Genomic DNA, 12,960 nt, shown 5'->3' with positions numbered 1-12,960 from the left:
GTTAATCGTGTACAATCGTCTGCTTCGACAGACAAAGCTTTTGTCAGCTAATTATGTGCGCATCAAACGTGCAAGTATGTAAACCTATTTACTGATTATATGTGTTAAACCGTGATAAGAATGTCAGCTGACATATACACTCAGTTGCAATAATAATATTCTTGAAGTTTTGTTCGTAAACATCGTCAAACAATCCATGAAATGGTGGCTTGGATATACCATAAACGTGCATCGTACTCTCACTGAATCAAGTCCAGTCATTTGTTTTGTTCAGTGTTTGCGGCTTGTTACAGTTTACCAGCTCATCACTGCTATATTTACCACTTACCCTCCGTGCTCTGTTTCACTTTTCGCTGTTTGGTAGCAGTGGCCTGAGGCCACACGGGCTGACTTACTGGACCTGTCCGCGGTCTCTTGGAGTCCTGTCTGTTTCAGGATCGGCCGGTAATCCCAGTTTTTCTCTTTCCCTATCTTGGTGCTTGCTTTTTCCTTAGCCCGCTTCATCCCCGCCGTTCCCTCCCGGAGGATAACTTTTCCGAGTTCCCCGTTTGCTTCCGGCTGGCTGCCCGACCAGCTTTCCGATTCTTTCGCTTGTGCACTCGTTCCTCCAATGTGTTTCCTGTGCCACTGTGCCGACATTTTCTCTTTGCGCGAAATCTTCCCCTGATTTACGATAATTTCACTTTGTCATTGCCCATAGCCACCGCTTTTTCCATTCGCTACGGCCTCAGAAACTCCGTAGTCCCAAAAGCTCTAACCGCTAGCCTGTCTCTTGCCATTTCCCAGGCTACAAGCGCCCAGGTCCGCAGCAGAGACAGATCTTCCTGCCTTCATGAGGGCGAACGCGTGAACGTAAAGAGACGCTGCGTGAAGAGAGAAAACGAAAACGAACACGCTGGTAGCAACGAACAGTCCAACGGCAACCGGCAAAATACGTGTAAGAAAAGATCGAACAGATAAAATAAAGAGAACCAAGAAAATCGTTAACCTTGAACGTGGCAGCACAAGGCTTTGTCAAGAATCGATGGCCGGGCAGCTGCGATGAGAAAAAAGGATTACATCGCCAGCAAACGTCCAGCTAGGGAAGGAAACTGACGTTCGTTCCACAAAGCCCACCCAAACTCCGAAGTATCGTACATCCACCGACGACCGGAAACTCTCGAGTGGCGCAAGTAGGAGAATGAGAGGAAGTTTAAGGAAAAGGTCGAAACTAACGAAGTGAGGAAGTTATGTAGATTCGTGCGAGAGTGCTCACAAAAGTGCGTGCAAGAGCGGCACAAGAGCTTCTCGAAGTCAGCGATGATGAGGTCGTTCAGCTGAATATTTCTTCATCAGGGAATAGAAAGAACGCTAGCTTACTTTTCACATGGCTTCAAGATGAGTCAAAGGGTTTTGCACTAACCTAGAGAAGTTTGAATTGGCGGCAGGTCAAATGTCTCGCGTTTAATGGATAACCACTGATGAAAGGAGAATTTAAATTTCAATGTGTTCTTCGAACAGCTTGTGTTTTAAAAGTAGGTAAAGAAAATGTAACGCCCATATTGTGTAATGCACAGAAAGGCAGGGTGGAAAAGAAGCTATTGTGCCATGCATTGGCTCATAGTTACGCAGCCACAACTAGTCGGCCTGCCAACGTTATCCAATAAGTAAGCGTAGCCTGTGTAGAATGCCGCCTATAAGAATGTAATGTTTGTTAGAAATTTTTCGATATGCTTCGTGTGTGCCGTCCCTGAGAACAAAAAGGCTAGCTCAGCCTGCAATGAAGTTTGTAAAATCGGAAACTGACATTGATCCATAGCATCTTATCATAGCCAAACGTAGGAGGTTAGTAGGTCTAGCACAGATCCCCTCAGAAAAATTGCCTCAGACCAGTACATCTGTGGTGACTGACTTTGATAAATTGCCAAATCGGCTTTTAACACATCCGAGACGTGTTTTTGTGCAGGAAGTCAATTACTGAGTAAGTATTTCGCCAAAAGTGGGAATGTGTTCGGGTTCGAGTGAAAAAACGAGAAAAAAAGTAAAAACAGCTTGCCACCGCAATGAGCAGTTGAAACTATTCTTTTTAAAAAAGAGACTGCCATTAGAAAATCCAGAGATTTGCGAAAAACTATTTGTTTAGTTTGAAAAATTTGTTTAGTTCCTCTTAGTTTATCAGCTTATTTATTATAACCTACTGTTCTACGTGGGGATGTATAGCAATAGTTTTTTTGAACACTTTCTTAGAGCAAACACGCTATTTATATTCGAGCTAACTCGAAAAACATCAATTCAGTATTAGGAACTTTAACCCCGCAAGGATTTTAACTCCGCAACTAAAGTATAATTCAGTATTTTTATGGAACAGATTCTGCTACGTGAGATATTCTATTTAGAAATTTAATATCGCATCAGACTCCTTGCTTGGCGTTCTCCCCTTATTTTGCTACCATCACATAGCCTCCCTGAATGTTTAGATTACGTATTAAAATAACACGCCATTAGAAAAATCTGCTCTTTCACTCACGAACAACAGCGATAGCAATAGCTAGGGGGGTACATAAATCTGTTGCCGACCGCATAATATGTTGATAGTATTGCAATAACCAAAATAATTGCTTTTTTTCTTTGAATAGCTCCAGATAGGAAACAGCTGAGATACTTCGTATCAAATGTGTGGGAATCCCAGTTGTAGGAATCGCGAGACACGTAAATTTTCCTCGTATGCTCGTGCCCGACTCATCTAGAGAAAGAAACTGCCTCACAGGTTGCGGGTTTCGCACCGTTCCTCCTGTCTAAGTATATGGCGAAGAGCTTATGTGTGGTCAACACGCACAAGACGTCAAGCCATTTTGATGTTATACAAAGGACTAGCTTCATCGATCCGCGTACCCATTCTTTGGATCATTATTTTTAGCGAGTCTCGTTTGTGATTCCAGTACGATGTAGTCTTTTCCCTGATAGCCCTATGTTAGGGACGAGAAATGCGGTCTGCATACATTTATAATAAATGAATTTATCATGCCCTCTTGGCTGTTACATAGCCTGTACCCTTCATCTTGTCGTCTTAGATTGTCCTAGCTGTGAACTAGCCCCCCGCGAAGGTCCTTTATGATCGGACTACGAGTAGGTTCAATTACATTCCTTTAAACAACAGCCGATTATGTCGACAAAGGGCGATTCTTTGTCGATTAGCAAAAAAACGGGCGTCCTAACCTGACCTATTATAAGTCACTTCAATAAATTACAAGCGCACACTTTTGAATTTTTTTATTGCGGCAGTTACTAGCTGTAACAACGAGGTGTCCCAGATCGTCAGAAAGTATGACCGCTCCTGCGATTGAATAGGCCACAGTCGTATCGAACTCCGTTTAGAAGATCATTGACTTGCTGAAGTCCACTGAAATGTATATTAATATATTTTTCTGAATAATTCACATCACTCAAAGCCTGATTGTTTATCATACAATGTTATAAATAAACGCTTGTCAATGTCATCCGCTCAAGAAAATTATCAGATGATTCTAGCGTTGTGAACGTTTAGGTAGCTAGGGCAATTAAAAGGTCTGTCTGTGCGGATTATGTTGAACAATCTGTACAAACAAATTTGGACCAATAAACCTAGAATTTGATAAAGCCGGTCCAAGGAAACGGATAAATTTTTTTCACCTCGGTGGCATGTTCCTCCTGAATTTGAAAGGATCCCTCAGTGATTGAATATTCGGATGAAGCCATGGCCGTTCAGCGGAGGTTTCTACGCTTAGAAGCATCACCACGATGCCAAATATTGGATAGATGAACGCCCGGAGGCCCGTGAGTGACAGTTGAACCATAATTATTATCCAGGCGACGGTTGCAAGGAGCAACGCAATCTCGCTGGGAAATCTAATTACGGTCAACAACATGGCCTATCAATTTTGAAAACAGTTTGTGCTATAGAAGACAAAGTCGAAAGCTCTTGGTTAGCATTTTTTTTGCTCGGTATTTGTTTTCTACAGGAGCTTTCAAGTAAGAGGACTTAAGATATCCATCGAATTCCGAGACATCGATATTACTATTTACGCATTTAAATCTTGGTCTACTTTCTCGTAGACGGCGTTCTAACCTCGTAGAAGAAGAGCTCCAAAAGCTATGAAGCTAGTAAAAAAAGTTCGTTTATAGATCTTCTGAGTTGGGCATTGCTAATTGGCAAGTAGTCCGAATGCACTCAGTCGACACTTTCTCTGCTGTTCGCTGAAGTAAACCCTACCTGCTAGATTTGTATTGTTTGATTCATCAGATAAACGCGATTACCTAATGCACTGTGCTTTTAACGTTAAGAGAATAGCCGACCGATCAGAGGTGTTGAAAGCATGGACCTGTACTAGTTGTATACAAGGCGACCGCTTACTAATTTCGTGTCGCTTGTACCTGGGCCTGATTTTGATAAATTTCACTCGGAGCTGCGAGAAGCGGAAGGACAGCTTCGTTATGTTCGAAGAAAAATACTTAGAAATTTTGTATTTCTATAGAAGATAGGATTGAGTTAATTATGGTTACAGGTTGCTTATCTGGTCCACTGAAACAACAGAAAGTGGCGTTGAGAACAATTTTAGAAATAAGAACTTCCTTAATAAACGCCAACTAGCAACAATTAAGCGGAGGTCAACGTTCGAATCGACGTAGTAGAAACGCCGTTATCACAACGAAGGCTGTTAATAACAAATAGTTTTTATTGACATCAAACGATAGAAACACACACACACACACACACACGCATAATAGAAGGTAATGCAAACGTTTTCGAAACAACGATTTCTCTTTGAAAAATCTGTTAAAACGATTATTCACTGGACGATAAAGCGCAATTGCACTTCCCTCAAATAGTATTCGTACCATTAACTACAACTGAACGAATATTCCATATATCTACATATAGAAAGAACAGAGTGTAGCTATATCAGCACCGGCATCTTCATAGGATAAAAGAATATGTAATAAATATTCGTGCGATCGTGTCCTTTTCAATTTCGCACAGTGCGCGCCTATTACCTAGGACGCATGTGATCAGATGCCCAGACAAAAGTTGGTTTCTGTTTGAAAAAGTTGACCGAGAGAAAAGCTGATTCGGGAAGAAAGGCTCCAGCAGCTGTGTATGTCCGTCGTCGAGAGAGCGCCGTCAAGAATTCTTTTCCTTATGGCCAGCCTTCGTCAATGGCGTACACTGTTTCACTCACCAGGTCCTCCTTTTTTTCACTATGTAGTCCTATGGCGTGGCCTTTGATGGCGTTTTGATAGCGGAACTGCCCCGTAGCCGAATTGTAGCCGACCACGTACAGAAGAGCTGGGTACAAATTGGAATTTAAAGGCCTTTTCTTCACTTTCTTTATCTTTAGCGTACACAGTGGCAGCGGCGGCGGCGGCGGCCCGGAGCCACCGCATCGATGATAGGCCGCACATTGAGACTTTTACTGCCTTTTAAAACTTCACCATTCGAGTAGCATCTACATAGGCGGTACCCAATCCCATCCATTTCAATGACATGTAATAGAGTTCGTATTGTTGATTCGTGCAAACTCAAACGGAAATTATCACACGAACCTGGTGGATTATAATGGCAAAAACGTCCATATCGAATCATTCTAATTATCAATAAAAGATCTACCATATATCATTGCTTCTTAGCATTATGGATGACACTTTTCGCTCGCAAGGGACCGTTTAACGATAATTGATTTCTCCGTATCTGCATATTTATTGAGGGTGGATATTTTTGACGACTCTTTAGTGGCACAGAAAATGTTCAGATTGAACGAGCTTTGTATCCATGGCTATATTACTTCGTTCGCAGTTCAGACATCATTCAGAGAACCGTTACGAACGCTTACTGAGGCATTCTGTGCTACCAAAACTAAGCAAAAAGCTGGTGCGAAGGTGATCTGACTGGTTACGATTTATTCAGCCGTCGGTGGGACCTCACCTCTCCGGGGAAAACTATCCAAGACGACAATGGTCACCTCCCTGGAGAAATGTACCAATTTTTACTCACAACAAACTACGGGGGGCAAAACAATGATAGCATGGAAGAGATGAATTGGCCCTTACTAGAATACAGCCGTATAGAAAGCTAAGGGCGAAGCACACGAATAGAGATAGATCTTGGAAAGAGATGCTCTGCACTGGTCAAAACTAATCAGAGTTACAATCGGATGCTATCCACTTTGCGTATCGAGCCTTTATTCTGTTCCATTTTCGCTCGTAGAAGCCTACCTAGTCCATGGGGAACTAGCGAAGTGTGATGAAATGCTCAATGGTTGTAAATACTCGAAACATAGGGATTTCTGTGAACAACGTTAGAAGATATAGCGGAAACGGTTGGCTTTCAATAGCCTGTAATATTCCTGTAATGACCTGTAATATTCTTTGACGGAAAGCTGAAGTTTATTAGCAAAATCAAATAAAACGTGGCATGTTTAAGCCTGCCGCTTCTAGCGTTAGCGATAGTACTGCGTTTCCTAATTAAGCAGTCATATCACGAAGAAAATTAGAGATATAAACTTTTTGATGCCAATTTCATATCTAGCTACTTTGTCTCTCCATTTCTGCTATAAAATAAATAAGAAACATTTTCTATTAATGAAGCGGCGGTAATATGACAGCTCGCCAGTTTAGTCACCCCCCAGTCGTCGCCCGTGGTAGCCTATTAGGTAGTGTATTTGTATACTAATCTTAGAGACTGACTGTGACATAGGTTCGAACCTGGGTATAGATACACGGCTCGCTTCATGCTAGGAATCAGCCGGCCGCATGATAAAATGGGGTAACAGCAATACCGCACGTAAACGCTCAAAGGCTAGAGGTTCAATCAATTGAATTAATTTGTGGTAAGCTAAAATGATTTGTTACTGGCTTCGAAGGATAACAAAGTGAAAAAGGTTTCTCTAATTGAGTCGACAAATTGTATAAAAATCGAAAAAAAAAAAAAAAAAAAGAAAAAAACATGTAACCGATTATTGTTAGCTTTGTAGATGTCCGCCAAGACGTCTTTGGCACATATGAATATCGAAATTGTATTGTTATTTTAATTTGATAACAGTATGCTGATCTTCTTTGTTAATGCATTATCTTCTCACTAGCTTTCAGACACTACGCACCGCGAGTCAGCCTGTTACCGATAAGGTCAGATTCACGAAAGTATTTAAAATAGCGACTATGGCCGCTAGGATGCTTAAGCATTTGGGCTGAACCATTTTTACAATTCCATTGAGATCTATCAGTGTTCTTTCTATGCGTGGCTTTCGACTCCTGCTGCCTAAATCCGCCCTTACCCATCGAGACTTTTCTGTCGGTTCACGAAATGCCGCGCGCTATCTAATTAGTAAGTCGCGCCTTTTTCACCGCCGTTGGTGATCGCAATTAACAATTAACATTAATCTTCATTAATGACTTGCCCACGCCCACTTCAATTCGGCTTACGGACGGCTTGGTACGATTCTATCTCCCTATTTCTCCAAATGGCAAGGCTCGCTTTTTCTCCTGCCTAACTTGGTAGGGGATAGAGTTTGCTTGACAAAACGACTATAGACAACTTGGCGTGTCGTACCCACTGAATGAAATTACTTTCCGCACGCGCAAAGGCCATCTATACTTGAATGTTTGCAGGGTACGGGTAGAAGGCAGACCGAGCCTTCCGCAATAGCTGCACCAATAACTATGAACTCTTTCAATAGAACTGTTTAAATAGTTATTGTGAATCAACTAAAAACACTAACAAAAAGGTAACAATGATAAATATCCATCAGAAAAGCACGCTCAAGAAAATACTTAATTAATTAAATTAGTTCTGAAATTAATTAAAGGCACTAGTTTCCTTCAGAGACACCCTTTCAAACTATTCGATATTAACAGCTTTAATCAGATGTTCGATATTGTTTTGTTTGCTTTATCCCTTTCTTTGCCCTTACTTAGGGAGCCGGCCTAACAATATATTTTAGGTTATATATTTCATCACCACTTTGCTGACCAGGCATTCCCGTGATACCAATGAAAGTGAGGTGTTTTTCGGGTTAACAGAAATACAATGCGACACATCGGAAAGCTCTGAACAAAAAGAACGAAGAATACAGGTGGATACATCTAGTGCTGAATTAGCCCAGGCACTTTTTCAGGGATAGACTATCCCTGTCCCGAGTCGAGGGATAACGTTTCAGTGTCCTGTGAGCCCCGTCTCTTTGTAGCTTCAACAGCGCGCCCCCCGCCATCCTTTAACGTTCGCATCGAACTGGTTCTTGCCTGTGTAGCGTTTCGTGAGTCACCATTGCCGTCGTCCGCGGGTGAGGTATTTCCTGTTCAATATCCGAAAGCCATCGCCTTAGTCCCGAGCTTTCAGCCCCTCTCGTTGCCTCTCGCCGTCCCCCCACTTCATCACTAACATTGTGGTGTTTCTCAGATTGCCAAGCCCCCCAGACCGGGTTAACCTCCCAGTTTTTTTCTTAGGACTGTCTCCTACTTATTTCCCACTGTAGTAGCTAGTCGACCCCGCCTCGAAGCTTGCAAGTTGACCACGGTTTCCTTACAGTCGCAGATGACACACGAACAAACCCGGAAGGAGCCACCTCTACCGCTAGGCGTGTGGCCCGATACTGTACGAACGTAGACGGAGTTTAAGCAGCACAAGGAATATTGGGGTAAAGAGGGAGAGGGGACGAGTGAGGGATGAGGAAAAGGGTCGGCCTTCCAACTTTTCTGCTTGCTAAGCACGTTCGGGCATCGGCTTCGTTGTTGCCGTTAGCTTTCTTTTCGTTCTTTTTGCCTTGCCTTTCTCTCGTCTCTCTTAAGTTTTCTTCCACCTCGAAGCTGCTTTTCGCGCCTTCTCAGTAGCCTCCTAACGAGCTGTGACCAATACCCCGACAGGGGCCCATGCAGAGACGGCCATCTCTGCGGGTTTGGCTGCTCTATCTCGTCCACCAGTTTGGGATAAATATTTCCCCCAACGTCGCGTCCGCCAACATTTTGTTTACAGACCAACAAAATCTAAGGTTGATGGAAGAGGAAAAAGAATGGACCGAGAAAGAACACGACAAAGATGAGAACACTGAGAAAGCGGAAAAAAAGGAACGAAATAAGGACAAACAGTAAAAAAACGAACACTCGTAGGCGCGCTGGACAACCAGATCTGAACATGTCTACAAATCGCTCGAAATCCCTCTGTGGAACAGGGTCCAAAACGATGCAAGAGGATAAAAGTCTTGCTGAACAGTTTCCCTCATTAGGTCCAGAAGTTAAGTTAATCGAGATGGACTTCCGTCTCGAATTTTTATATTTAGGCTGTCTGTAAGATACGTGGCGGGCTAACGCATTATCTCGTTTCCTTATCTAATTAAGATTTGGTTTAGAACAAGTGCATATTCATAGATCGATCATAGTAGTTTGCTGATGTTTAATCCTTTATAAGCTACTTTCTGTAAAGCTTATTCTAAAAGTTATGTTTTGTTAATCCAGCAGCCCTCTGTCTGTTAGATAACATAGTAGGAAAAAAAATACCTCGGATCGTATTGACGGGCAAGCCCGATGTAGCTCTATTGAACCGTAATAACCGCTATGCTATATTAAGGAATCATGTCCTAATAAATGTTTTTTATTAGAAATTTTTCTTTGCCACAGTCATGTATATCCTGAATCTCTATTACTTTTTAGTAGCATAGCTAGTTAGTGGACAGCATATTGACTCGCGGGTAGCCATATATATATATATAGTACTATTGCAAAGAGCTTTACCATACAATTTAATTTTTTCGATATTATGCAAGAATACCCAGTCGGGTAGGTCGGGTTAATTTCCTTACGGATCGTTGTCGTCCAACTGTGCAGGCTATCCATCCATATTGTACTAAATATTCAAAGTATAATCTAAACACGAGCTGAATGCGTTGTCAACAATTGTACACGATCGGCTACGGCGGACTCGTGGCCAAACTGTTTTCAATTGCACTCGGCACGTGAAGCTAATTATTTTTCACTGGCTACGTTTCGTCATTGCGAACGTCAAAGGTTACGTGCCAGACCCCTCCAGTTCCTCCCCGTTGTGTTCCACAACAGATTTAGATTCTCTCGCATGAAACTACTTTGGCTGGCTCATTAGTAATTTCGACCACTTGCGTTCTCGTTACGAGTTGTGTTACTTCCGAGATACGAAATACTATTCAATTTATACTACTATCTAATTTGTCCATACATATAAGTGATTTTCTTCTGTCCATTTAATACTCGGACGGTTTTCAAATGCTCCTCTGCATATTGTTATTCCGAGCTCTAGGCTGCCAGAATTTAACTATTTGCGATGAAATTTTAATACAGTCGTAGCGTACTTACTAAATGCAGAAGTATGTGAAAATGTCTACGCTCGAAATCGGGCCTTGATCAACCCCCTCAAGCCATGCTTGAGGGTGGTACCGGATGTGAAACTTGAAGCTCATATTGATTAGGTGATTGAGTCAGTCAGAAATCTGGCAGGTATGGAGGAATTTTTCTTATATGCCTATAATTAGATGGGTTGAAGCACCGTTTTGAGTATCTCATAGACATTACAGGTTTGGTAATCTGATTTCATTTTAAAGCTAGTACCCCATCGATTGCATTATTCTGTCTGTGGAGTTGTCCCGAATAATTTCACCATCGATAAATAGTTGCTTGCCCGTCTCCATCTTCTCTTATTTAATATCGATAATGAGTCGCCAAAATCCTAGTCTTCGTCCCTTAGATAGAGATAGGGGTTTTTGCATGCCGGGACGGAAGCCAATCGCAGCAAAATACCAGCTGCTGTCTGTGATCGGAGCGCTAAGCCCTCCAAAGATCCATTCAAGCAAACAGGCCATCCAGTGGGACTTACGACTAATCCCGCGGCAGACCAGCTCACGAACATCCCACTGGTTGGTTGACCCAGCATAGCTGGTAACCTTCTAAGCGCTTAGGACCACTGGTGAGCTTTCAGATCCGAGCTCTCTTTTTCGGCTTCCGGCTACTGCCCGTTTGCGCAGCTGGATGTGAGCCAGTGTGAAGGCCCTTTACGAGGTCTGGTGTGGACAAGGGTTGGGACGGCATCGTATCGTGGCTTCCGACAGCCATAACTCATTGATCCAAATGACAGCAACATTTTTTTAATATAGGCGCTATATATAACAGTTTCTGGGGACTATTAGCTTCTGATTATATACAGATGATAGTAAAAAGGCATAACTTGAAATAGACCTTAGAAATCCTGAGGGAATGGGCTATATGGGCTGTTTATATCGTGCTGACTTGGTTGGCAGTAATGAAAAGGCAAATAGAAAGGACTGCTGAGTCTATGTAAGCTGTGAAAAAAATAGCTTGTAGTTAAACAGGGAAAAGCAAAATATAGGAAGCAAAAAACAAAAGGTAAGTAGGGGTCAACTTTGAACAACTAAGCTTACTCCGGAAATATAATCGTATTCATGCTATATAATTGTGGTCTACAATACGTATGGTATATATATTCTTCTTTATAGTGGCACTATAATGGGCGTCCTAGAGTTTGCTTAAATTATATGCAACCTTGAATAGACGCTCTACATTTTATTGTCAAGCGATTGCGATTACGATTGCAATTGCTCAAAAAAGCTCGCTCCTTCCTCGCTAACGAAAATAGACATCGATTGCATATAAATAAACAAACAAAAAAACAAATTTGCTTGGCACCTCTGCTCTTTTTAAGTGTTTTCATTATTGAGACCATCTTTCGCACCCCTCCCGCCCCCCGCCCACCAATAAATGGCACGGCTATACTCACACAACAATATCCCTTGAATGCCCCTGCGTGTCTGGTCAGTCAGGCGATAAACCGAACTTAAACTGCACGTGGGCTTGTGCGATGACTATGTGCAAATGTGTTGTTTTTGGATGTGAGCCATAGGGTCCTTCTGGCGATACTTTGCGGCAAAGAAAGTTCTTCACATGGACGCACTCACTGAACGAACCAACGAGTTAGTCCAAGTCTGTCAGTCGTTCGACGCCTACTCGCAACGCATGACTCTTCTGAAGAGCCCTTGACCTGTCCACGGCAGTAACGGCCCTACCACTCATCCCTTGCCCAGTTGCTCCTTCTAATTTCAATGCAGTAACAGCAGGCCGAAGGCCCACTCGGTCCATTGACGTGAAGCGGCAGCATTAGCGCGGCCGCGGCGGCTAGAGTGTAACGACGATGTGTCTATACAGGTAATTCGGGTGAAGCCCAGAGATAGCTGCTCTAGCTACAGCTAAAGCTAGCGGCGGGACTTGGTAGCTCCGAATCGGACGGTGGACAATGCGGCGCTGATGGCGAGGTGACTGTTAAGCCAATTGGCTGCGCGGGAACTACCACATGGAGAGCACTCTGGTTTGTTCCCGCAGGACATCATGGTTTGCAGGTGTACTTTGCTTCGGCGGTAGCCTGATATAGTAATGTGGGATGATGATGTGGTAGGAGACACAACAGCTCCTTGCGGAAGCTGTAACCGACAAAAAGATAGATGAAAAGTGGGAATAACGATGGGGGTGCTAGCAACGAAGGCGTTCATTGTCGCCGGGACAGAGGAACGAAAACATAGCCATGTGCCAACTGAGTTAGCGAGCCAAATCGCTGAGAGCTGCAAGCGTCAAATAATCGCGTTCTGATAAAAAGACGAACGAATGAAACAGCAACACGATAAGAGAAGCAGTGATGACGATAAAGTGTACATGATGTACATATAAATGTGTATGAATTTATCGATATGTATATAAAATGGTCAGCAATTTTGCCCCTTTTAAGTCGACGGTGTTATAATTACAATAATTTAGGCCGTTTAGTGGGACTAAATCGTCAGTTGTCTGACCTGCATGAAGTAACTTTTCTATGGAACTTAACCATTTCATTATTTCTAAAGTGGCATATTACGATAAATATATTAGAAGCTTACGTAAGTGATTAATGAGCGTTGTCCATGAAGCGAATTTACGAAATCGTAT

The 12,960-nt window shown here is 42.7% G+C and overlaps 2 long non-coding RNA genes across 2 annotated transcripts in view; both read right to left on the bottom strand.

The window, feature by feature from the left end:
- LOC147752186 (uncharacterized) overlaps window positions 1-12,960 on the bottom strand; it is an 84,154-nt gene that overhangs the window by 68,836 nt on the left and 2,358 nt on the right. The gene's annotated exons all lie outside the window — the stretch shown is intronic.
- LOC111269998 (uncharacterized) lies at window positions 3,238-4,494 on the bottom strand. Its single transcript, XR_002686066.2, has 3 exons — window positions 4,370-4,494; window positions 3,649-3,912; window positions 3,238-3,379 (listed from the first exon to the last, which is right to left on the bottom strand). It is a non-coding gene; the product is annotated as an uncharacterized LOC111269998 (long non-coding RNA).

This window comes from Varroa jacobsoni, unplaced genomic scaffold, assembly GCF_002532875.2.
Source record: "Varroa jacobsoni isolate VJ856 unplaced genomic scaffold, vjacob_1.0 scaffold_1428, whole genome shotgun sequence".
Classification (NCBI taxonomy): domain Eukaryota; kingdom Metazoa; phylum Arthropoda; class Arachnida; order Mesostigmata; family Varroidae; genus Varroa; species Varroa jacobsoni.
Note: the sequence above shows the minus strand (reverse complement) of the source record. Positions and strands in the feature narration are given on the sequence as shown.